At 41.0% G+C, this 27,652-nt stretch overlaps 1 long non-coding RNA gene across 1 annotated transcript in view; it reads left to right on the top strand.

Annotated features, from left to right (window-relative positions):
• Window positions 1-4,306: 4,306 nt before the first annotated feature.
• Window positions 4,307-27,652, top strand: part of LOC120370603 — a 122,274-nt gene continuing 98,928 nt past the window's right edge. Inside the window, exon 1 of the long non-coding RNA XR_005583825.1 lies at window positions 4,307-4,458. This is a non-coding gene — a long non-coding RNA (uncharacterized LOC120370603). The remainder of the gene's footprint in view (window positions 4,459-27,652) is intronic.

Below are 27,652 nucleotides of genomic sequence, written 5' to 3' on the forward strand. Positions count from 1 at the left end.
TATTCCAGTTATTATATAGTTGGAGACCCAGATGTTCACTGTTGCAACACTAACTGTAGGAATTCTTTTATATTTTCAAATATGGTTTAATACATTTAATACAGTCACAAACACGCAGGGGTGAAAGTAAAATACAGCTCTTACTGGTACGGGTCCCACTCTGCCTCACTCCCCTCCCCTCCCCTCCCGGAAGGGGTAGGGCCTCAGACAGAAGGGGCAGGGACAGGGTGGAAGTAAGTTACATTTCTTACCTGTACAGTCCAAACACAAGCAACCCACCTCTCCTACATACTTCATGGATCCCTGCCATTGCATGACTTAGATATAGAAAATAAAGCTACTATTACTACTATCAGTACTGTCTGAAATAAAACTTTACAATTGGAATAATCTTCAATAATATAATACACAAAAAATACAATCAAAATCAGGAACCATTTCCAAGTTCAAATCTATCATGATTTGAACTTGGAAATGGTTCCTGATTTTGATTGTATTTTTTGTGTATTATATTCTTGAAGATCACCTCATCCAGGGGGCAGAAAAGAACTGCCCTGGCTTTGGTCACCCCCTGCCCCTGCAACAACCATGAGTGAAATTAACAAGGATGCCAGAAATAGCCTCCAATCCTGGTTCAGACCAGGGAGTGAACAGCTAAGTTTAAACTGTTCTTATGCAGGCAGCAGGCTACCTGGGGAGGCTTCTCCCTCAGCCAGTCCCCCTGCTCCAAGCTAGAGGGGAGCCCTGCAGCCCCTGCTGAGTGTGGGTGGGGTCCGGGGAACAGGGAACCTAGCCGTGTTGGCAGCCTGGCTGGAGGAGGAGGGAGGAGAGGATGTGACCGTAAGTTTTCCTCTTCCTCTGGTTTTTATTAGCTCTGGATTTAAGCTGTGCAGTCAAATGCCTATTGTATTCTGCCCCTGCCTTGGTCTCTCTCACACTCCCCCACCCCGGCTCCCAGCAACAACCGAGAGTGAAATTAACAAGGATGCCAGAAATAGCCCTGAATCCCTCAGTTCAGACCCTAGAGTGAACAGCTACATTTAAACTGTTCTTATGCTACCTGGGAGGCTTCTCCCTCAGCCAGTTTCCCTGCTACAAGCTAGAGGGGAGCTCCTGCTGAGTGGGAGGGTCGGAGGAACATGGAGCCTAGCTTCCTCAGGAAGCCTGGCTGGAGGAGGAGAGGGAGAGAAACAACAAACAAATGTTATGAGTTTTCCCTTTCCAAGCTTTTATTAACTTTGAGTTTGAACTTTTTGTTATGCAGCCAAAAGAGGTGAAAGTAAGCCAGTACTGAATGCTCCACTTATTTGCTGGTACACTACTGCACCATTTTTTACCGGTACTCTGTACCAGGCCATGCGGGCTTACTTTCACCTCTGCAAACACCCCAACTCAGTAAGATCTATAGAATACTACAGAGTGAACATCTGTACATCCAAATTACTTACACCATCTCCTGTAGAACAACCTGAAATGTGAGCCATCATCTTCTTCGTCACCTTCTCCATCATCACGAGTGCCCATCATTCTGGAACCTTCCAAGGACTACATCTCTCTCTCTCTCTCTCTCTCTCTCCTACCGCCCGTAGGCTGGGATGCCACTTTTATAATATGTTACACTGACACCATTCTGTTCAATGCATATTCAGTAGGGGATTTTTCCCCTTTTTCCTTATTTGTATTTCCTCACCTTACTAATATTGGAGTGTCTTTTTCCTATAGGTTAGTAATATCTATGATCTCAACTATTATCATATATGTCAATTTTTTACCATGGCCCTTTTATGATTAGGTATCACATTTGTTATTTCTGACCTAACGGGGCATTTAGGTTCTTTCCACGTTGTGATGTAGCTGTTAAGTTTAAACAGATGAACTTAGGAAAGCCCCTATGCCAACCTCCTTTAATGCATCTTCCATGTTAAAGGTTGCTGCTATATATGGACCTTATGCTTTAGCTCATCACCATCTATCTAGGTGAAAGGCAGGGATGGCTCCAGGCCCCAGCATGCCAAGCGCATGCTTGGGGCGGCATGCCGCAGGGGGCGCTCTGCCAGTCGCCGGGAGGGCGGCGTCCCGCGGCTCCAGTGGACCTCCCACAGGCGTGCCTGCGGAGGGTCCACTGGTCCCGTGGCTTCAGTAGAGCCTGCGGGAGGTCCACTGGAGCCACGGGACCGGTGACCAGTAGAGCGCCCCCCGCGGCATGACGCCATGCTTGGGGCGGCGAAATGTCTAGAGCCGCCCCTGGTGAAAGGTCCCAAACATATGTCTACTAACTTTGCCTTAGCTCAACATACAGGATGTGGCCTGCAGGTGGCTTGTGTTACAGCCAAAATATACTCTAATGTAGACCTATAATCCTGTGACGGGTTAGATCATAGAAACTCCTCTGGGAGCTGCCACCCGATGTGCCAAGACTACTACTACTCCTGCTTTCCCTGCCAGTTCAGGGCCCCAGCACCCTGTCTTGCTGAGCCAGATACTCCCATCTGTTCCAACAAAGACCCAGGGTCTGAATTACTTGCCCCAAAGCTGCAGGTTTACCTGAACGCAGCTCACAGAAGTGTGCTTGTTTTTAACACTCAGATGCCCAACTCCCAATGGGGTCTAAACCCAAATAAATCTGGTTTACCCTGTATAAAGCTTATACAGGGTAAACTCATAAACTGTTCACCCTCTATAACACTGATAGAGAGATATGCACAGTTGTTTGCTCCCCCCAGGTATTAACACATACTCTGAATTAATAAGTAAAAAGTGATTTTATTACATACAGAAAGTAGGATTTAAGTGATTCCAAGTAGTAACAGACAGGAATAAAGTGTCACCAAGCCAAATAAAATAAAATGTGCAAATCTATGTCTAATCAAACTGAATACAGATAAGAGCCTCACCAGTTCTAGAATGCTCCCTTTTACAGGCTAATCTTCTTTTAGCCTGGGTCCAGCAATTACTTACACCCCCTGTAGTTACTGTCCTTTGTTTCAGTTTCCTTTAAGTATCCTGGTGAGGTGGAGAGGCTCCTTCTTTAGCCAGCTGAAGACCAAATGGAGGGGTCTCCCAAGGGTTTAAATAGACTTTCTGTTGTGGGTGGAGACCCCTTTCCTCTCTCCTATGCAAAGTCCAGTTCCAAGATGGAGTTCTGGAGTCACCTGGGCAAGTCACATGTCCATGCATGACTCAGTCTTTACAGGCAGAAGCCATTGTCCACATGGTATCTTGTATGTCTCCAGGAAGACTTCTTATGTGGATTGGAGCCTTCCAAGCTCTTTTGTCTGTTAAGTGCTTCCTGATTGAGCACCTAACTTGCACAGTCTTTTCCCAAGAAGTGACCAAATGTTCTAACTAAGGCTACTTAGAAATCAAGCAATTATACAGCCATGTTCATAACTTTGAACACACAAATGGTGCCTGCATACAACTAGATGAACATAACCAGTAGATCATAACCTTTACATAGATATGTTACATGGCATATGTAGCAAAACCCTATTCCAGTTATATCATACATACATTTATGAGCTCCCCCACCCCATAAAGCCTTATGGGGTACACTGTCACAAAACCTATTATAATAAAACAAATAATCAAACCCATAAGAATATAAGAAACTTATAAGAAAAGATGTATAAGCAAGCAGGCTAGCCTTAGATGTATCTCATGTACCTGTTATGTATGTCAGTTCATTGCCAGGACACTTCTGTGGTTGACTCATGTACCTGTGGTCAGAACTTTCCCCTTAAATTCTATTTTCAGCATCCTTTTAGGTTCACTGGACTATGTCCAATGTACAAGGTAAAACAAAAATCTTGCTTATTACCCTCCCCAACCTGTAAGTGGGAGGCAGTAGGAAAAGCAGCGAGGATAACACCCCTTAGCTGAAATTCAAGTATTAATATTGTTTTGTTACTTGCATATTTGTATTAGCCAAATTGCAGTCACAAAACTTTGGGGTGTAAATCAGTTGCTGTGCATCATAATTCCAAAAATGCGTATCAAGTTAGTTGTGATTTCAGACATACCCAGCATGGTAAAGAAAGCCAACCATGTATAAACTTTCTGCTTTACACAGGAACTATCGAAGCAAAATGCAGCTGCTTCCCACTTACAGGTTGGGGAGGGTAATAAGCAAGATTTTGCTTTACCTTGTACACTGGACATAGTCCACTGAACCTAAAAGGATGCTGAATTAGATATTCTATGGGTTTTTAATTTTAATATTCTGTCAGAAGCAATTGACTTTGCCCATTTCCTCTTTTCTCCAAAACACTCAGAAGCATTTCCTTTACGGTTTTTACAGCAACATGTTAGGTGCAAGTCAAAGATTCAGTGACATTTTATTTCCTGTATGCTTAGCCACAGTGCTTTCAATTTATGATTTCTGTCAGCCTGACAAGAGTACAAAATATGGGCTGCAGTTTTTAGGACCAGTGGGGGCTGAGCTTTTGGTACTTTCTGGTAAGTAAAGATGGTTTTCTTTTTTCCTTTTGATACGTCTTATTTAACCATTCCTATGCAATTTAGTTTTCTGGATTGTGAACACTCTGCTTTGGTGGAAGTATGGCTCATACTTACAGCTGCACTTAGATAGTTTCAGTTTCTTCTCATTAGCCCTGCTAAGTCACAATGATGGTTCTCTTCTGCAAAGATCCCGGAGGAGGTATAATCAGTGGTAGAGGACCTTGTCTTTGAATGTGACAAACTGTTTAGTGTGAAGATAGATGAGTCCCTCCATTTGCTGAAAGACTCCTGAGCCATGCTCCATATGCTTGGCAACTACATGCTTGTGCTGAAGTGCAAATCCATCAAGCCACTGTTCAGGCAGAGGCTAACCCCACCCGTGTTGCACCATGCATGGCTGTATGAGCCACTTTACAAGCATCAGAGGAGGAGAGCCTAGGGGCAATTGTCCTTCATGCTCTAGCCACCATTGGCTCCCAAAATGGCACTTTGACAGGACTCTTGAGAGACATGCACCACCTCTGGTTCTCCTCTTTTCCCTATCCTTTTGGACAGAGACCATGACTGATAGATAGGTACTAGAGATTGTTTTCATTCATCTCTAACTCCAGATCCCATTGCTGTCCTCATTCGGGGATTCCTCATGAATGGGTTCTTGTGCAGGAGGTGGAGTCCTCCTTCAATGGGGAGTGATATAACCGGTGGCTCTAGCAGCAAATGGTGGGGGGCTTTATGTGAGGTATTTTCTCATCCCCCCAAGACAGGGCAGCAGGTGGGGGGCAAACACCGATCTTGATCCTCAGGGAGCTTAAACAAGTTTTATCTGCTACCTGAAGTTCAGAATGGTGACCCTATCATTGATCATCGCCTCACTTGATTTGTGGCCCTTGATCTCATGGACTCCTATTTCCATGGGAGCAATTACCTTGCATGCAAGAGATTCCTGAGGTTTGTCACCAGTGAGCAATACTACCAGTACCAGATGCTCCCCTTTGTGATCTCAGTGACACGGAGGGCTTTCACCAATGTGGTGTTTGTGTTGTTGGTGGGGGGTTCTTTTGCAGACAGGATAAGGCTGTGTATCTCTACTTGGACAATTGGCTCCTAAGGAGGTGATCTTGCCAGGAAGTGTGGGTACACTTAAGATGCTGGTTCTCATGATGAACCTGGGGAAGTCCAGGGAAATACTGGACTCAGTTGCCAGGTGACTGCTGTTTACTCACTGGCAGGCTTGAACAGCAAAAGTAGTTGAGCCCCAGAAAACTCATGAGGTCTTGACTGGCCCTGTTACATCATATGATGCAAGTACTTCTGTGACCCTGTTTTTGAGGCTTCACCTCAAATTCTTGCAATTATAGATAGAGATGACGTACACCTCAGGAAGATACAGCCTCTAGTTGTTAGCTTAGATTCCCTGGAGTGTCCTGTACTCCCTTGGCTAGTGGGAGGTCAAGGGAAGTGTGTGTGTGTGTGTGTGTGTGTGTGTGTGTGTGTGTGTGTGTGAGTGTGAGAGAGAGAGAGAGAGAGAGAGAGAGAGAGAGAGAGAGAGAGAGAGTTCTGTGCAAATTCCTGCTGCCCTTGAGATCTATGATCATGGATGTATCCCTGATAAGTTGCAGGGAGGGGAAAACAGAGAAGCAGATGGCCCGAGGGACATGGTCCTTTAGAGTTGGTACTCCACAACAACATGTTGGAACTGAGAGCCATCAGGTTGTCCTGCAACCATTTCCTCCCTTGCATTCGCTGTGCTATCTGACAATATTATGGCAGCCATTACATCAACAAGCAGGGAGGGGCACATTCCTTGCAGCTTTGCATGGAAGTCATTGTCCTTTGGTACTGGTGCATATTATTGCTGGTGGCTCTGATTACCATCCATCTGCCAGGGATTAATAACACCCTGACAGACACCCTCAAAAAAACAATTTTTCCATAGAGCATGAATGGGATCTTCATGGACTGATTTTGCTGGAGGTATTTTGGTGTGGCATTGTCCTGTTTGCATTGGACATGAACACAATATGCAAGGAGTTCTGCTGCAGGGGATGTTGCAGCCTAGGCACTCTGGATGATACTTGTGTGGTTGAGGCCCATAAAGGACACACTTCATCTAATCCCTCTGTTACTAAGTAAAATCAGGCAGGATGAGGTAAAGGTCATGCCCATAGCCCCAGGTTGGGTCTGTCAGTCACGATATCTTATGTTATCAGCCTGGCATCCTCATGACCTTCTCCTGGTAGGAAACCTCTTGAATTAGGACAAGAGTGAGGGCTCACCATTACAACCTATCCACATTGTGCCTGATGGCATGCCATTTGGATAGATGTAGAACCTAGAGAGTAGCTGCTTAGAGGATGGACAGGCCATACTGAGCAGCAGTAGGAATGTGTCTATGAGGAAATGCTAGCAAAGTGGAAGAGGTTCATGATCTGGTGTAGTCAACAAGAACTTTTCCTACTTGCAGAAGGGTGCTGTACATGATGGACTACCTGTCATTCTTACTCCTTGGGGATGTCTTGGTCCATCTGGTAGCCATCTGTACATTCCACCAGCTGGTTCACCCTTCATAGATGTTCTCACACCTGGTCATTTCCCAGTTCCTGAAGGACTTAGTTAAGGTCTTCCTTCCAATGACAAGCCAGTTCCAGCCTGGAACTTAAATTTGATCATATCCACTCTACTAGGAGCAACATTTGAGCACCTTACACCATACTCTTTGCAACACCTTTCCATGAAGGTGGCTTTCCTGGTTGCAAAAAGGGTAGGGGAACTAAGGTCATTTATGGATCCTGACTTCCCTCCATCCCATTTTCTGCAAGGACAAAGTGTCCATGAGAATATACCTGAGATTTATCCCTAAGGTTGTATCAGCTCTTCACATCTACCAAAGCATCCCCTTACTTTTGTTCTATCCTAAGCCACATGCCAGTTGAAAAGGCACTCCTTAGATGTGTGTAGTGCTCTTGCTTTTTACAGAAAGGATGAAGCCATTCTAGAAGTTATCTAGCCTCTTTGCATATGTTTACGGTGCAGCTAGGAATGTGCCTCCCAGCCCAAGTAGACAGACACATGCCAGCTTTGCTTGAGCTAGCACACTAAAAATAGCGGTGTGTACATGCAAGCACAGGCTAGACACTTGAGTCCAAGCCCACCTGACTCCCTAGGTCCATACTTGAATGGCTAGACAATGCTGCTGCAATGAAACCTTTTACTCTGGTAGGTAGCCCATGCTGTCACATGTCCTGCAATATACATGCTGCTATTTTTAGTAAGCTAGCTGGAGCATATCTAGCGCATGTCTGTCTACCAACAGTAGCAGGCATGCTCTCTTATCTTGTTCACACAGAGGATGAAGGGAAGAGGTAACTTCCTCCCAGAGACTGTTGAAGTAGATCTTGTGCTGTGTAGTACTCTGCTACAAGCTGAACAATGTTCTTCCAGCTGCAATGTGAGAGCACATTCGAGAGCCCACACATCCAGTACAATTGCATTAGACTGATCAAATCGGTGTTTTATAGAAAATTGAGAAGGGAGTACAAAAAAGAAATAAAAGTATAAGTGAAACCCTGAATTTACTATATAAAGCAAAGGAAGAAGAAAATATTTCCATGGTATCATTACATATTCAAATGTAATAAAAAATATATTGTGCGCTTTGCACCAGAAGACTTCTAAAGTTGGAATCTCACCTCATAATGTAGTATGTGAGTATTTATTCCCTCTTGTAATACCAGTAATGGTAGCATCCTAGTATGAAAATGTCTATAAGCTCACATATGTATATTTTATTGTTTTATGTATAATCTACATGGCTCACAAATTACAAGGGGTTAAATTTGGCTGTATGTTTATAAGCATGATTTTAAGACTTTTTCACTGTTAGAGCTAAAACTTTTTAATGTGGTTCTGCATGTTTTGAGTCACTTGGGAACTATTTCACAGATGCTTCATGACTCATGTGTTCCTGTTACATAGTCTAAAATGACAATTTGGACCCATCACTGTAATATCCATACCAGGTTTAAGTGGAGAAACTATTCATAAAAGAAATAAAAGTATGTTATTGTTTTGTCTTCACTTTTACCAATGATAGGGCTTGATCCTACAAAAACTTAGGCCCCAGTCCTATGAAGACTTACACACATGAAGTGGAACTACTTGTGAGAGTAAAGTTAAGCAGGTGCATAAATCTTTGCAAGATCAGGGTCTTAGGCAGTCTACATCCATGTAGACTTTCTCTGTGTTTCATTCAAAAATTGAAAACAGCATCCACCTCTGTTGCTATTATGAAAACAAGAAAAATAAGAGGTACAGAAGTTTCTTCTTCTCTATCACCAGCACCAATAAGAGAGCAGATGGCCGCCTGAAAAAAATGGATTATATGCCAGCAGACAATTACTACCAACAGTAGTGATCAGAATTTCTCAAAGCAGAGTGCAAACCTAATGTTGCTCATGTTAGTGTCAAACCTCTGAGCCCACATTTTTCAGGTGGGTTTGAAATTAAATGAGCCTTTTGCTTCTACTTGATATGCTGATGCTTGCATATTGCCTACTAGGACACTTATGTTTGCGGCTTCTGCAGCATTTCTGTGATTGCTTTAGGGCTGTGTCATTAATTCGCTGCTATGTGTCTAGTTATCCTCAACCCACTATACTGATCGGTAAGGTCAAATGTGCTTATTGCCACAGGTAGAGACAAGTTTAAATCTGCACTTTCAGTGCCACAGGGCAAGAGCACTAGTGCTTCATTCCGAGACAATATAAATACACTTCAAATATGAAACAATTTTAGTGAAATGAACTTAACATTATTGTGATGATTATAGTATTTTTATCCCTTTTTTGGCAGTGATTGGGGGGGAAGGGGGAGATACCAGAATCCACTGACTTAAATCTTGCTGATTGAAATGTAAAGAACTCAGGAAGTGGTTAAAACAATTACAAACTGATGGCAAAATAAAATGACTAACAAGGGGATGGTGAATTGCAGCAAAAGCAGAATAACATGTTTTACAATGCTATTGTCAGGCTAGCTCAGCTTTGGATTTGCAAAGCACTCAGGGTGGTCCTAATTAAACTACCTTTGAAATCCAGTGGGAACTCCCACTGATTTCAATAGAAGTGGACTTCAGCTGATGTTGAGTGCTTTTGAAAAGCCCATCCTAAGTATTTCCCATGAATCTCTCCATTCATCCTATAAGAATATTGCAAACAACTGAAGTTCTGATCAATCATTTGGAGCTTTAAATTACTACAATTAAATCTAGAACTAAATTCCAGGTGACCTCACTGGGAACAGAATGAGGAATTTGAATAATCTTCTTTCACTGGAAGTTGTCATGTTGCTACCTGGAGTTCCTTTATAAGGCTTGAATAAAGAGGCTAGGATAGATGTTTCAGGGACATCCTTCAGAGGCTTCTTACCTGAGGGTTTTTTTCACCTCTTCTTGCAAATGTACCACCGACAATTTGTATAAGATCTTTGCTGTAGGGGACAGTTAAGGAAAAATGTTTATTGAACTCTGCTTTCTGATTGTCTTCTTCTCTTTGCTGTTTTCCACCACTTCTTTTTTCCTTAGCAAGCAGATTTATAACTTTGGGTTAGTCATGTATTGTTTAGCTTCAGTGACTACCAGTTTTGAAATGTTTTTTGTCTTTCTATGGACTGCATCAGTTCACAAACAATATATTAGAATCTCTTCTCAATCACTCAGGCTCCAAACTCAACATGCTTGTCTATTAGTAATTGTTGGTTGGCTTGTGGTAGTCAGAATAGTTTACATGTAAATTATTGTGAAGAGTCGCACTGCTGGTTTATCCAAGTCCTGGCGGAGTATTGGCTTTTCTCGGCAGCAAGGAACTCTTTTAATGAAAGCTGAGATTTAAGGGAAAAAAAACATATCTCAGGGCTTGTAACGAATGATGAGTTGGCCAAATTGGGGAAAAAGAGAAACCTATCCCTCCGGCTGGTGGAAAAATCATTCTCTTCAGCCCTGAATGAAAGGTTTCGCAAGGTGGTAACTTTGGGCAGCTGTGGGGCATTAATTACTTCCCCCACAAGACAGATGCACTATGAGGAGTTGGGGAATGAATCTGGCATCAAGAGGTAGCGAGGAGGGTTCCCTGGAAAGAAGATGGAGGGTGACATTCCTCTATAGGCAAAGTTTAGGGAAGAAAAAGAAGAAGACGATGTAATTGATGGTTCACTCCTCTACTTTAGCTGAGGAAAGTTCTGCTGTACTCATGTGTAGGCCATAGTTTTCTTTATTGTATAGTAAAATAAATACATTCCTTGAAACTGTTTAAGCTCCACCTACATGTCCAAACCTTTCTTTTTCTGAACACCTTGTCACATAGACTAATATTCATACCAGCACCCCCTGGGAATAGTTTTTGTTTACCTGCTTCTCCACAGCCAACAGGAAAAGCACAAAACTTCATTTGGTGGGGAAGGGGAGGGAGTTACATCAGAGTGGTGATGGATTTTTATTTAGAGATAGAGAGCGAGAGAGAGCGCTAGCTATATCTCAAGGACACTTCCATTCAAATCACTTATTTGGATAAATCATTAACTGGCTATACAAAATACCAACAGACAGGGAACTCAGAAGTAATGCTGCAATGTAAAAGGGTAGGATGGTAGAGGGATGGGAACACAGCCCATCACAACAGAACTGTGCTGTATTAGGTGCATACCCACAAGGTGCGTCAATCACAAGTGTTCAGGAATAAAGCTAGTTGGTCTTGCAGTTGGCCTTTTTATTTATTAGTATAGTTGCTACACTAATGCTTTATCCAGTGGTGTGAACCACAAATGAGAAGAGTTCAGTAGCACCCCACACCCATTGAACTCAATGTCTAGGTATCCCTTCCTGCTTGGCAAGCTGCTGAGGGCACTCAGCACCTTGTGGGACATATCCTCAGAGTGTAGTCTTGCATCGTTCAAGCTAATGGGAGTTAAGACGTTGCATTCTAATTTAGTTGAGTCAGCGTGTAGTAGACTTGGGGATCATTTGTAGTGCAGAGGCAGAAATGAGAAAAATCTTCAGTCAGTTGTCTTGTGCATAACTAGTTAACAATCCCTCTCCCCTATTCTTCAGATTCACAGAACATTGCCTTTCTGTTGCCTTTCTGGCTGTGTTATTAGCATTCCTTGACAGCAAGACTTGAGAATGAATGCATGTACATATATTCTACTTAAATTTTTGGCAAAGGACTAAATTTGTTTGGCTGAGTCAAATTTCAAAGAGACCCCTATAGCATCCCACTGTGTGAACATGTAATCAAGAAAACAGTGGGTACAGAAGTTCTTCCTTGAGCAAAGTTGAGCCGATAAAAGTATTTTTTACATTTCGATTCTTATTAGTCATCTCTAGAATATTACATTTTAAAGTTGTATATTTAAATTTACTTTTGGTTTGAGCCAGGAAATGTGTTCTTGCAATGCTGAAAGATGAAATTACCTGAAAACTGCACACTAGGTTTAACAGCACAACTGAGCAGTATTTGCTAATGCAATAGTGCCCTACACTAGTCAGTTGTTAATTTCTTTCATCACAAAAGCATGTAATGACATTAGATCAAAAGCCAAATGTCTCTATCTCCAGGAAATCAAACATCAACCACACAAAACAAATAGCTTATCATTACTGTTCTATTTACCACCGAACAAAATTTTGCTCTTGCTGTTTTAAAAAAGGTCCCCTGGAGTAAATGCTTCTACAACATACATAAATCATATCCTCCATCAAGTAACCTAATGATGCTGAGGAGGTGGCATCATTAGGCTTCTAGACAATACTTTGCCTGACAAGAGATGAAAATGCTTCCTAATAGCAGAGCTGAGTAAAAAGGGCAAGTAAATAACACTAAATTAGGGTATAATTTATCCTCTTATGGAAAAATGGATTGGTGCTCCCAGAGCCTAATCCTGCTGCCATCCAAGTCCTAGGAGCATTGCTATTGATTTCAGTGGGAACACAATCAGGCCCTTACTGAGAAATAAGCCCTGTTTTGAGTTTGCTATTCTTTCTGCATGAGATTGGTATTGCTATTATTAAGGTTGCTCAACATCTTCCATTATAAGGCCCTTTATAACTTTGACTAACTGTTCAAGCTGAAATTTTCCATATCCTGTTGGGATGTGTGTTCTCGTAAATTGTTAGTGTCTAATAACAGGGCAGAATTTTTTTTGCATTTTATTGAGTGTCAATGGAAGTTGGATGCCTAATTTTCCTCTGTACCTTTGAAAATTTCCCCAAACCTTTTTGTGTTACATTTCTAAACAGCGGTACTTTTAAATAACTCTATAATATATATATTATATACATTGCACCCAGAACACAATGCCTTGTTGGAAAATATTCATTATCAAAATGCTTCCTGGCTCTTACCTAGACTGTTCTAACATCTAATGTGAAATTATTTTCTCAAAGGAGGTACCAATGGCATTAGACAGAATTAATACTTTGTGTTGATAATGTTTCATATTCCCTTTAAAATGTAAGAGGGTTTATTAAAGGAGTCAGAAGCTGCTAATCTACATAAAATATAATTAGCTATATTGGAGATTACAAGATGTACAGTCATACTGTAGTTTACTGAATATCTGAGTAATAGAAAGTTCTGCAGCACAGAATCTGTGATTTTCAGGAAGTCTTATTGAAACATGAGGACAAATCCTGTCCTCTGTTGCTTAGCTAACAGGCATGCTGACATTCTAAATTGACTAGTTTAGCACATGCTACAATGGGAAAGGGAGCATTTCCCCCTCTCCCATTTCCTTGTGGGAAGGAAGACACATAGATTTGAAGCCACAGTGGCATTTTCCTACCAGCTCCAGTGCCCTATGAAAACCCTGAGGAAGGGGGATCCCATCTTCACAATGAAGCAAAAAGGGTCACTGCATCTAACAAAACAACAGTACACTGAAAGATGCTTGGGGTTCCAGGCCTTGTTGGAGGGGACATCTGGGATTAATAGATCAATGGAAAATAGAGCTGTCAGAACTCTGTTTGGATGGGTTTTTTTTAATTTATATTTGTTTGTGTTTTTCCAAATTGAATTTCATTTAGCTAATACCAAATATCCCTTGTTGATTTTTCTCTCTTCTCGTTGGTGTATTACTGCTTGGGAATTTAATTGACATGCTATCTAGTTCTCTAACAAAGTTTCTGGACTTAAACCCAATGGGGACACATCCAACCAATTCAATACATTTATATGATCCAGTTTAAATCCAGGTGAAAGAGCTGATAATCAAAATAATCTGAATATTTTTAAAAAGTGTGATTAAATGAGTTTCATGAATGTCCATATATTTACATCTTCTACTGGATAGATGTCCCAAACCCATTAACTTTATAATTCTATCAAATTATATTTGTCAGGAATGACTTTTTTTCTTCAACACATCTTTGCTACTGTTAATGATTTGTCGCCTCTAATCCAGCAATACTAAAGATTTTATTGTAATGTCAAGTTATTATAGTATGACATTATATCTCCTTTTAACCCACATTGTCTTCTGGGTATTTTGTCTGCTTCCCAATAGTGTTTTATTTTTTGTTTATAAGACTTTGGGGTAAGAATACAAATATTAGGAAATGTCAGGACTACTTGAGACAAAATGTCTCTCTTTATGGTTGCAGTGCTATTGTATATTTCTCAAGTATTAACACAACAAAGGTTTCCTATTTTGTCCTCAACCAATGACAGTTTACATCTGACACTTAGAGGACTTTTCTGGACAAACTGCTTACATTTTTATGGCCCTCTATTTCTTTCTTTAGCCACTTTGTCAGATTTATTGAGTGTAAGAAAGAGACCTGAGGGAAATCACAAGTGCTCCCTGCTATAGAATACTTTCTTTACTGCCTGACACATTTGCTCAGGTCTCCTGCATGCTTCTGAATTCCTATGATCCCCCCCACACACACACACACACACCTCCCTCCCAGAAACTAGGAAAGGTGAAGGAAGCAAAGCTGGAGTGAGAAGGGCAAGAGATAATAAGGGACCAAGGCAATATATAATTTACACCATTGTTGTGTTGGTTAAATTTGCAAGTTGGCATAATTTGCTCTCATTTTCCTTTGCGGTTTGGTGCCTACTATAACTTACACCTTGTTATGTTTGGTCCCCCATACCTGCCATCTTTATTGGATTTTAGGCTATTTCCCCCATTTTGCCTTTTTTCAGGCATTGCTTTTCAGCACCTTTTTGGCACAGGCAAAAGTGCTAGGCACGTGGGCAAAAGCATGCCCATGTATAAAAAATAGGTCATAATTTCTGCCTTAGGACTGCTTAGTTTAACTGTCTTACTGGCAATGTTGTAGGGCTTCTCAGCACCTAATATAACCAGATGCTATCTGGATCTCACTCAACAGCCAGTCAGCGACAACATGTACAGTAGGTTCAGCACTTGTTTTTTTCCCCCATTTGTAATAGAAAACTGACAGATGTGTGACACATTTAAATGGAGATGGACATGGAAAAATATTCTTAAAATTGCAACAGATGTGATTGCTACACATCAGCCTTAAGCTGTAGAAAGAGAATGAGCCCACAATGGAAGTAAAAGAAGCTTGACCTACTTGGCGTCTCATCATGTTATGAAAGTCCATTTGAAGTGAAAATGCTATGAAATAAATCAGTGCTAAACACTGAATATTTGTCTAACCTTTGAAAATAGTGAATGCAGGCTTCTCATATTGAAGCTTTCAGCACTCCTCTCCCTTAAACAAATTTGTCTATATGTTGGTCTAGAGCAATTTTTTGTTTGTTTTTTTCTTTTTTAAGTTAAGAATTGAATGGGCTTTGAAATGTTGGTACTTCTAAGTCTGGCAACACGAGTGTGGTGTGTGGAATCAGTAAACAGTCACTCTAAGGATACATCTACCCAGCAGCTGGGTGTGTGCTTCACAGCATATGTAGAGAGACACATGCTAGCTCTGCTCAAGCAAGTGTATTAAAAATAGCATTGTATTCTGGGACAGCCAGGGTGGCAACCTGGGGCTAGCCACCTGAGTACAGACCTGCCCAGACCCCCTGGCAGCTAACCCAAGTTGCTGCCTTATCTACCCCCTGGCTACACAGCTATTTTTATCATACTAGCTTGCACAGAGCTAGCACGTGTTTGTCTACTTGTGGTGGGAAGCATGCTCCCAGCTGCAGGGTAGTTTTAACTTAAATCCTCGGGGAATTTTCCTGGCCCTGCTGAAGTCTAGGGGCTTGTAGGGAGGAGTGTGAGCTGGACCTTGCAGAAGTCAGTTACTTGCCAGGCAGCCTATAATGAGGTGGGGTAAATTGTGCCTCTCTGTTTTTAGGAAGTAGCACTCTCTCTCTCTCTCCCTCTCCATTATTGCTTAGAATCAGAGTGATAACATAGAAGAAACCATATATATATATATGTTACATTGCAATCTTCCAGCAAGAATACCTTATGGTTTTGTGTAACTTCTCTATTTGCATGCCATGAAACGTAACAAGGAGACTGCCATTTTTGGTGATAATATCTGGAACTAGACTGCAGCCACCTTATTCACTCTTCATAGGCCATCGGATTATAATGAGTGATTATGCATTTAAATTTGTTTTTTTCAAATGCTTAAGAGTCTATATGTCCTTGCCAATCCCCTGAGCCATTTAGTTTCTCTACACAAAAGAATTTAGCCTGTTAATATATCATGTTACTAATATGCGATACTTGTAATGAGACAAGCCATCTTTTACCTTTTTAAATGACAAGCTTCAAAAGCTCAACATCCTTCTTTGATCTTTCAGATGAAGACAGTAAACTTGAAGGGGCCTACTTTTTCAAACACTGGCAGGTAATCTAAATGGAAAATTTCTTGCCTTCCGGAATCTTGCATTTAATTGATTCACATAATTATGCTAATGTTAATAAAGCACTTTGAAGATATAAAGCACTGTACAAGTGAATTAAAGCAGGTGTCAGTAACAAATTTTATAGTGAGGCTCCATATATTTTAAGGTTCCATAGCAGTTTGCCTGTTCTAGAACTCTCTGAAATTTTCACTATTCAGTCTGCAATCTTCAGTGCTTGTCCAAAGATGAAGGATTAATAATTACACATAGCTCTTCCCATTAGTAGATCTGCAAGTGCTTTACAAAGGAAGTGAGCATTGTTACCCCCATCTTACACTTGGGGAAACAAGGCACAGAAGGGAAGTGATTTGCCCTCTGGTCAAACAGCACACAGTGGTTGAGCTGAGAATAGGACCCATGTCTCCTTAGCCACAGTCTAGTGCTGTGTCCACTAGGCCATAGGGTTGGGGTGAATTTTAACTTTGAGTTCAGCCATTTTTAAGTTACATGAGTAGCAAAAGCTATATTTTTCCCATTGCAAGACTACCCTTGTAATATTATTTTCAACATCCCTTCAGCCAAAATGCTTAGAATCAAAAATAGAAATGGAAAAAAGCTCTCAATGAGGAACGGTGCATATCCCTATTCTAGAGGAAGTTGGTTTGATTTCATAATTACCTATATTTGAAAATCCATGTATTAAGCATGTGCAGTAGATAGTTTTAAAAAAAAAGGGTTGGGGGCTGATCCTGCATTTGACTACACCTGGGCTCTCAGAGAAAGAACCATTGAATTCAAGGGGGTCCTGCTACACAGTAAATTGCAGGATCAGGACATATGCTTATAAAGTGGTCTGAATGTATCACACAGCTAAGTGTATCATGTGTAGCTAAGTTAGCTATGCACTAAACTCCATAGTCCATTTAAATATACCAAACTGGTCAGGGCTGTTTTCCCATGGCTCTGTTTAAAAAAGCATCCTCCTGTTTCAGCATTCCTTATCATTTTGAGAGGCAGAATGACCTGCTTAGGCAGCACTGTAGTGCCCTGTATTGTGCCTTGGCCTATGTGCTAGAAGACTCAACTCTTTGCTGTGTCCCTTATTTGTTTTTTTACCTTGAACATGTCCGCTATCTTCCCATCTATAAAATGAAGAAATTAGCACATGCCTTTCTTGCCCAGGAGGGCACTAGGATTTAATTTCCAATGTTTTTACTTGAAAAGCTATATAACATTGTGGCAGGGTACCTCCTTTGCCTTGTTGGCCTCATCATTTCTCCGTCTGAGGAGGCAGAGGGAGAGGGGAGGGAGCTCTGAAGTTAAATCAGTCTTTCTCCAGAGGGTTTTTCTCATCATTCTGGTTTTATTTTTCCCTATTTACAAACTGGGCCTCAGGGTAGGCCCAAGAAGTTCTCTTAAGCAAAACAAACAGGGGAAAAAAAACAAACTCTCAATGCAAACAAATACTTTTCCCGTTCCTTCTCCGGGGCATTGCCTTACTATGCTGGCTTCTAGTTGCCAGTCCTTCCCCAAGCAGTTGTTGACAGATGACTTTGGTATAACTTGTGTCTGTGAATAATCCACATCCCTGAGCAATTTCAACTATACCAACCCATGCACTTGTGTGAATGGCACTACGTTGACGGGACCGCTTCTCCTGCAGACATAGCTACTGCTTCTCATGGAGGCAGGAGTTAAGCCAATGGAAAAGCTCTCTCCAGTCAGTTTAGAGCATCTCTACTATCTATACTAGAGCAGCTGCATTAGTGCTGCTCTAGTATAGACATAGCCTTAGTTTCTTTCTCCCTAGGAAGGAGAAACAGCCTTCCACCCAGGGGAAACCTTTCCTTCCTGCTGCTGCTTGTCCCTCATCTCTCCCCTTCTCTCTCTCACCACAAGTGTTTTTTTAAATGTCACTGGCAGCCTTTAACTGGCCCCATATGTCTCTAGTTAACCTGAAAGAATCTATTTTCAGCTCACGGGGAACATAGCCTTCACCGTTCTAGGGCTGATATATCTGCCCTCCACCATACTTTTATATCTGTCAACATTGACTTTGTCACTACATATATATTGTGTGTGTGTGTAGACTTGTAAGAATTTATTTTTGATATCTGTCAATTATATTTTTATCAATTTAAATATTCACAGTGATGGGAAATTCTTGGGAGATGGTTAGACCATTATTTTGTGACTGTACATATTAAGATTCAGTAACTTGAAGCTTTATAAACTGTGACACAAATTGTCAACATGGTGAAATATGCAAAGTAAATATCCTTAAATCAACATTTCATACCTATTTTTTCTATTTATTTGCTAGTCCATTTGTAAGAAGCATCTCAATAGATTGGACTCTTGCAGTTGGTATGGGTACTTCCACCTTTTCATGTTCTCTGTATGTATAAATATCTTCTGTCTGTGTGTTCCCCTCTATGCATCCGAAGGAGTGAGCTGTAGCCCACAAATGCTTATGCTGAAATAAATTTGTTAGTCTGAAATAAATTTGTTAGTCTCTAAGGTGCCACAAGTACTCCTGTTCTTTTTGCGGATACAGACTAACACGGTTACTACTCTGAAACCTAATTCAATCAGCGGTCATGGAGTTTGACCAAATTCTCAGGCAGTTTTTGCCTTACTTTGCCAATCTATAAAATAGGATTCCTTGATGGAAACAGTTTTTCATCTGTTTGTGCAGTGAAATAAATGTTTACTGACACTTGCCGATAATCTAATCTTTCCAAGCCTATGTATATGAAGTATTTCTCTGTCTGCTACTTGGAGAAGCAAAGAACACTAGATAATAGAACTGTGTAAATTTTTTTAAAGTCAGTAAAACTGTTGATTTTGGAGACTAGTTTTGGCTGTCAAATATTTCAGAAACATCAAAACATTTTGTTTAACATGAAGGAAATTTTGCAGTTTTCCATTTTGGCAACAAACCCCCCAAAAATCTGGTTTAGTCCAAATTAAACATATTTTTTCTCCTTCAGATTTTTTCAGTTTGCTGACTCTATAAAACAGGGAATACGTTTTTTGTTCTTGTTTATCTTTGACCTGCTGCCCTCCATGGGGATAGGAAAGTCTCAAGATTTATGATTAAACATGGGATTTTTTTTTTGATGGAGGGGAAGAAAATTGATTTTTGCTGTTGTGAATCAGTTTGACAATTGATATGAGCTTGCCGTCAATAATGGGTATCTCCACAGAATTTGCCTGTTCCTCAAAATGATTCCTAGTGGCAATTAGCATCCGTTCTACACTGAGTTTAAGCCAGCCTGCTTTAGCCAGGTCCTTATGTCTGTCAGACACAGGAAAGGACAAGCTAACAGCTTCATTTCTGTCAGATAAAACAGAAACCTAGAGCTGAGTGCCCTCTATGTAAATATAATCCTATCTATAGCCCATACTGCCTCAGTCTTCCACAACAGATCTCTCAAATGTTGAATAGGAAAGGTGGTGCAACATGGGACTCCCAAGCTAAAATCCTTCAGGAAGTAAGAATGGTCACATATGGATGATGTGGGAAAGATCTCCGGGAATGAACAGAGCCACTTGCACTATGTTTCTCTCAGAATCTTGTCACCTATAGGCATCATTAGAACTAGTTTAAGAAACTGCCTGCTGCTTTGGTTATGATTTGATTACATTATTAGATATCAGGAAAGAAATAGGGACATAAAAGCTAGGACAAAACATGATTCTTCCCTATATCCATTACATTGAAAATACTGTACTAAGGAGCTAGTCATGTGTTCCTTACTACATGGATATTTTGCTTGAATAAAGCCTAAGAAATGTAAGACTGGGCCCTAAATGAGAAAATTCCTGGCTCATCCTGGAGATCAGTATGCATTTTTTTAAGTAAAACCAAGGACAGTGTTCAGCATTTTGCTACAAAATATTTTATAAAGTTTCAGAATGTCTCCTGATGTGGAAGGATTTCTGATCAGTATGCTTGGAAGCATGAATGCTCAACCATCCCTCTTCAGGAATTGAAAAAGGCATAGAGATAGATTCCAGCTAGTGACAGATGTTCCCTCTTCAGACAGAGAATAATTTTCTCAACACAGGTTCAAAGCAAATGAAAAAACTGTGGTAAAAAGGTCTGGTGTATATTCCCTAATACCCCTCGAAATTCATGAACCAATGGCACCTCTCTTTAAAGGGGGAAAGATTTTTAGTTTTCAAATGCTATTGAAGAATTTTAATGAGTGACCGGAGGAACAAATTTAAAAGGGCCAACAAATGGTAACCATCCTGCAAACACAATTTTAAAACAATAAATTGTCATGATGTATGACAAACTGGTCCATCAGGAAACCTCCTTTTGCTAATTTTAAGCTGGTTTCTGGGCGGTTGGGTTATGGCCAATACACTTATTTTATTGTATTGATTACTTTCCTCTGGAAACATGTATATCTAGTATCTATTCACCACTAATTACATCCAAGATTCCCAATGGACTTCAGTCCTCTCTCCATGTCTGTTTTTCCAAAGCCATTGTGTGCCTGTTTCACAAAAACTTGCAGTTTTGACATTTGTTTTCATTCCACATTGGAACAAAAACCAAAACCTTTGAAACTCTTGCACCACCTGCTCTGAAATAGCCAATAGTCTGGTGGTTAGGGCACATATCTGGCATGTGGGAGACCAGATTCAAGTCCCTGTTAGCCTGGTTGTTGCTACATCTAAAAATTGCATCTTGGTACAGGTGATCAGAGATGAAGAATCCTATTCTCCAATGCTACATGGCTGCTACTGGCTTATGTCTTGATTTTGTGCAGTGATTTGAACCATGGTCTCGAACATCCCAGGTGAGTGCTCTAACAATTGGACTGCTGGCTATCCTCGCACCAGAAATTGTATCCTGTACCTGAGAAATCATTTTGCTGAAACTTTTGTCAGCTGGTAAATTCCTATAAATGTTTGGATTTTGACAAATTGGCATTTTATGATGGTGTGGGAGGGAGAGCTCAGTGGTTTGAGCATTGGCCTGGTAAGCCCAGGGTTGTAAGTTCAGTCCTTGAATGGGCCATTTAGGGATCTGGGGCAAAAATCTGTCTGGGGATTGGTCCTGCTTTGAGCAGCAGGTTGGACTAGATGACCTCCTGAGCTCCCTTCCAACTCTGATATTCTATGAACCTGCCCCAAAATGAACCATTAGATGTAGTGACAATCAAGCCCACAGTAGGTATTCCAGCCACCAGATGTGCCATCACATGAGCATGTATTGAATAAGTGCTTGAACTGTGTCCTGAAAAGATTACTGAAGATGGCACATTCTATTAGTTTCTTGTCAGTGTTCTAGGAGTCTGGGATAGAGTGTCCACCCCACACAATGCCTGAAGGGGTTCAGAAGGCTGCATGGTCTAACTAACCACCCAGGCAGCACCTAGAGGAAGAGCCAGGGCGCAATGAGGAATAATTAAAGAGGAAACTCAGCGGGACAGGAACAGGAGGGGTCCATACAAAGACCAGGAAATGAGAGTACAGCAACCTGTGACAGGATCACTGCTGTCTGCATTGAACATCTGACATGAAGTTTTGTAATGAGTAAATTGAGTACCCTAACAAAAGTGGATCAATGTTTATTGGCCATTGTGGGAGTGGGGAAGGGGGGTATTGTTTAGTTAATCTGCATGGAAGTGTTTCTGCTACAAACTGTAACAGAAAATATTTGGTTTAAAATGTTTGTTATTTGGGCCATTGGTCCATACCCACCTTTATAATTATCATTACGGAATATGATCCTCTTTAGTATGTGTGTGTTTGTTAATTCAGAGACAGCCAAGCAGAAAATGTAACTTTCTCCACTAGTAGCAAGGTAAAATACTGTTTCTGCAGTTGAGGGAGGCTGCTGCTGAAAGCTTAATCTATATTTAAATGCAACAAATGTGAAATGTATTATAGAGCTGTGTATAATTTTTCAACTGGAACTTTTTTACTGTAAAATTCTTGTTCTGTAACACTTGTGAATTCTAGTCAATTTAAGCAACTTTTCAGTTGCTAGAAATGAAAAAAAATCAATTGTTTCATTTTTGACATTTTAAAAACAAAGTATTTTGGCTTTTTTAGTTCCAAATGACTTAATTTTGAGATTTATTTCAATTTTTAAAGTGTGTTTTGTTAAAAAAAAAAAAAAGCTCAGATGAAACAAAACTTTTCATTTGGGGTGAAACAAAATGTTTGACCTAAAATGACTCTTAAAAAAAAAAATCAAACAGCCAGTGAACCAAAAATTTAGCAAGCACATGCTCAAGTGCTTTAAGCACTGACTTAAATAATATATCAAATGGGGACCCAAATTTTGCAGAGATGAGCAGCACCAGAATAGTACTGGTGTGTCATACCTCTGAATACTAGCTCAGTTAATCTCCTGATTGTTAACCACTTCTATATATGGCAGGTATAGCTTGGATATGTCTCTTTTTTAACAATCACTTGCAACTAGGCCTGTTCAGGACATCACAAGATTGATGTTGTGCTCCCCACCCTCAAAACAGAGAAAGATGTGACCTTGGTATAATATTCCTGTAATGCCCTCCTCCCTGCTTTTTTGTCAAAATTATCTGTTAAATATTATGGTTGCACGATTTATATACAATACTAAGAAAAAAAATCAAGCACAAGAAGAATAAACATTTGCATTTTAACACCATATATAGCACTTAAAACTAACGTTTAAAATAACATTATCTTACAGAGATGCTCTGCTCTGTTTTTGAAGTCAAGGAAAGCTACTGAAGGCAAGTTGTTCTGTGAATTACTAATTGTTAGATTTTCTGGGATCTCAGAGTAATAGTATTTTACTTATTGGCATTCCCATGTGAAATTTCATGATGCGTGTTATAGAAATTTACAAAGTAACCAGGGTCATCAGGTTGGAATTTAATTGTGAGATGAATTGGTAGTTTAGGACATTCATTATGAAAACAAAGACCTTAGTCAAATTCTGTGGTTATCTGAAGTCCTACTGATGTCACTTGGAATGCATGGGATTGTGATTTTACTCTATTGGGAACTGTAGTAACTCTCATACTTATATAATAGCAGTGTGTAGTTAATGGAGTTTCCTGTGTTGTAATGGAATTTTTTTTCTTGGTTTTTATACGTTTATACAAATAACCCTTAACATTCAAAAAGGCATTACTGTGTATATTGTGATATATGATACAAAAATAGTATACTGCAAAGTTAAGTTCCTATGTAATTCAAAAGTAAATTTGGTGTATGTAGAATATGGGATATTTTTTAACAAAATGTTACTCTGCTTCACATTGACTCATAAATTTTAAAAGTGCCTGTCATCCTGAATCATGTACTTGCATAGTCAATGCTTATGTTCTAGAGTTACATAGCACTCAGCTATCTCTTTTTAGTATAAAAACTAGTTATAAACTAAATAGGACTAAGAGTGAATCAGAACATATGGGGGAAATTGTCCCTCCCGCCCCTCAACATGAGGGTCAAATAGTATTTCAGGTTTATTCCAATTCTGGTTTTAGTCTTAGTTTTCAGGCACTTCTCACTAAAGTAATTTCAGTTCCTGTTTCCAAAGCATGTGAGCATTTAGCCTCTTGAATACTTGCATTCTGCTTATGTCGCTTAACTGTTGACTGTGGATCTGACCTATATATTTTTCATGCTTCATGTATGCCTAGATTGTGGTTTACAAAAGAGTCTAAGGGTATGTCTACACTACGAAATTAGGACAATTTCATATAAATGGATTTTTTTAGAAATTGATTTGCTACAGTCGGTTGTGTGTGTGTCCCCACTAAGCACATTAAGTTGGCGGCTAGCATCAACTTTCGGAGCGTTGCACTGTGGTAGCTATCCTACAGTTCCCACAGTCTCCCCCGCCCATTATAATTGTGGGTTGAGCTCCCAATGACTGATGGGGCAAAAACATTGTCGCGGGTGGTTCTGGGTACATGTCGTCAGGCCCCCCCTCCCTCCCTCCATGAAAGCAACGGCAAAAAATCATTTCTCACCTTTTTTCCTGGGTTACCCGTGCAGACAACATACCATGACAAGCATGGAGCCCACTCAGCACTCTGTCACTGTATATCTCCTGGGTGCTACTGGCAGACTCAGTACTGCAGTGCTACACCGCAGCATCCCGTTGCCTTGCCTTGCAGATGGCAAACGGTACAATATGACTGCTAGCCATCGTCGTTGTCCTGTGGGTGCTCCTGGCCAATCTCGGTTAGGTTGGTCGGGGCAACCTAACCGTGGGGGCACCTGGGCAGACATGGGTGCTCCTGGCCGGCCTTGGTGAGGTCGGTCGGGGGTGCCTAGACAAAAATGGGAATGACTCCAGGTCATTCTCTTCTTTAAGTTTTGTCTAATGGAGATTCAGTCCTGCCTGGAATATCATGCCAGCTGGAGGCTTCTGCCTCAGGCTGCCCTCTCAGTTGGCAGCACTGCATGGTTGCACCTACCCTAACTTACCCCTTGCTCCCATGGCTCATGAAGCCTGGACAGTACTAAGGAGCAGTTCAACTAAAGGCTGAGCAAATGCAGAATGGTGGTAGAATGTGCCTTTGGACGTTTAAAAGCTCGCTGGCACAGTTTACTGACTCGGTTAGACCTCAGCAAATCCAATATTCCCATTGTTATTACTGCTTGCTGTGCACTCCACAATATCTGTGAGAGTAAGGGGGAGATGTTTATGGCTGGGTGGGAGGTTGAGGCAAATCGCCTCGCCACTGATTACGCGCAGCCAGACACCAGGGCAGTTAGAAGAGCACAGCAGAATGTGCTGTGCTTCAGAGAAGCTTTGAAAACCAGTTTCATGACTGGCCAGGCTACAGGTGTGAAAGTTCTGTTTGTTTCTCCTTGATGAAAACCCACATCCTTGGTTCACTCTACTTCCTTGGAAGCCAACCACCCTCCCCTCCCCCTTTGATCTCCACTTGCAGAGGCAATAAAGTCATTGTTGTTTTAAATTCATGCATTATTTATTAATTTGTCACACAAATGTGGGGGATAACTGCCAAGGTAGCCTGGGAGGGGTCGGGGAGGAGGGAAGCACAGGGGTGGGATAGTTGTAGGGACACCCCCTAGAATGGCATGCTGCTCATCATAGAAGCGACATGTCTGGGGCTCTGACCTGGAGCGGCCGTTTGCCTGTCTGGTTCTTTGGTAGGCTTCTCGTGGCACTGCTGCGGGTCCCTGTTATAACCTCTGTCCTTCATACCCTTGGAGATTTTTTTCAAATATTCTGGCATTTTGTCTTTTGGAACGGAGTTCAGATAGCACGGATTCATCTCCCCATACAGAGATCAGACGCAGTTCCTCCCATTCGGTCCATGCTGGAGCTTTTTTGCGATTCTGGGACTCCATGGTCACCTGTGCTGATAAGTTCTGCATGGTCACCTATGCTGATCAGCTCTCCACACTAGCCAAACAGGAAGTGAAATTCAAAAGTTTGCAGGGCTTTTCCTGTCTACCTGGCCAGTGCATCTGAGTTGAGAGTGCTGTCCAGAGCAGTCACAATGGAGCACTCTGGGATAGCTCCTGGAGGCCAATACTGTCGAATTGCATCCACATTACCCCAAATTCAACCGAGCAGGGTCAATTTCAGCGCTAATCCCCTCGTCAGGGAGGAGTACAGAAATTGATGTTTAGAGCCCTTTAAGTCGACCAAAATGGCTTTCTCACATGGATGGGTGCATGGTTAAATCGATCTAATGCTGCTAAATTCAACCTAAACTCATAGTATAGACCAGGGCTAAGGGAGTTAGGCACTCAGCTCCTGTTGCTAGACAATAGGGAATCCGAACGCCCACCAGAACATGTCATTTACAAACAATTAAAAAACAAAAAAAAACTCAAAACATCCCTTCCTTTTCAGTGACATTAGTTGTTGATAAATAAATGCTACTACATTGGCTTTTGGGACATCTATTAAAACATCCTTACAGTTTCTAATTACCATTCAATTTTTTTCTGTTTAAATTCCTTCTCCAGGGTGATCTGGTACAATTGTTCCCAAATTTGTTCCCAACAAGCGCACACACTACAGGTGTGCACTTCATTCTATTTGCACACAGCAAATATAATCAAGTCATGATCACTTGCACCTAAGCAACCACAAACTTTTTTGTTTCCCTCCCTCCTCTTTATCCATCAAGGTGAGGTGTAGGAGAGAATTCCCTTGTGTCGGATGCAACACTTCTTGAGATAAGAAATGATAATCTACATTTTTTTAGGAATTCAGATGATACTGTACTACTGGCAGCATGAGACCTTCAGCATATGTCACACAGATTAAAGATCCCTCTGATAACAGAGCTTCTTTTCCTACATAATATAGAGGGGCGCTTAAGGAGATAGTCATTCTGTTCTCTAGTGTGATTTGATGGTCTGTTGCAGACAGTAAATAGCAAGCCATCTTGTACTTTATCTGTTTGAATAGTGATCCATTAACATTCAAGATCCCTTATTTCCAGGTTGTCAGTGACTCAAACAGGTAATACCATTTTTTTTCCACTGAGTGCCATTCCCCTGAGCATTCTAAGGCTGTAATGCTCAACCAGCTGCTGAAACTCCAAAGCTGGGATGCCTCTGTTCCCAGGCCTGTGTGGTGCTAGCTTCTGCATGGGGAAAATCCAAATCTCACCAAGAGAATGGGAATTCTGTTCACACAATACTCTGGAACATGGAGAATATATTGAGGCTTAGTTTGCAAGAAAGGCCAGTCACTTCCAGAACTCTGTGGATCTGGGAGACCCAATAGCCTCCAGTATTTATAACCCTAGCAAGGACAACTTAACCCTTGATGTGCAAAGACAAACTTCTATAGAGGCCGCTAGACATGAGCTTTAATGGTAACTATTCACTAGCAGAACTAACAACCAGTTCCTGATTCCCTAATAATATATCCAGACTGATGGGAGGCGAATATTTTCAAAGGCGACTTTATGCATCAGCACTTGGTCTCCAGAGGAATATGAAGCTTTTTACCACCCAGTTAAGACCCTTCCATGGCTGATCCATCACTACTGGTCTGTGAATGACTACAAACTCATTGCACCAGAAACTCAGATCATGACTAAGATGGCAGCTGAGAAAAGCTACCACTGTTTATCCCATCTTACTTAACACAGGCAAGCAACTTAGATGGGGAAGGGGTAGAAATGTTTATACTTTTTCTTAGAGTTCCTCCACTTTTTAGCTGAAACTATTTAGTCACATTCATAAACAGTTCCAGTGAACCCAAAAGTGCATTTTCAAGCAAAAAAATTACAGTACTTGTTGAAAAACTTATACCCAACTCTAATTTTATGTTAATTCTTTTAATATCATTTTCCTCAAAATGACTTCTACTGTTCACCTCAACTGGTTGCCAC

This window comes from Mauremys reevesii, linkage group 8 (assembly GCF_016161935.1).
Source record: "Mauremys reevesii isolate NIE-2019 linkage group 8, ASM1616193v1, whole genome shotgun sequence".
Lineage (NCBI taxonomy): Eukaryota > Metazoa > Chordata > Testudines > Geoemydidae > Mauremys > Mauremys reevesii.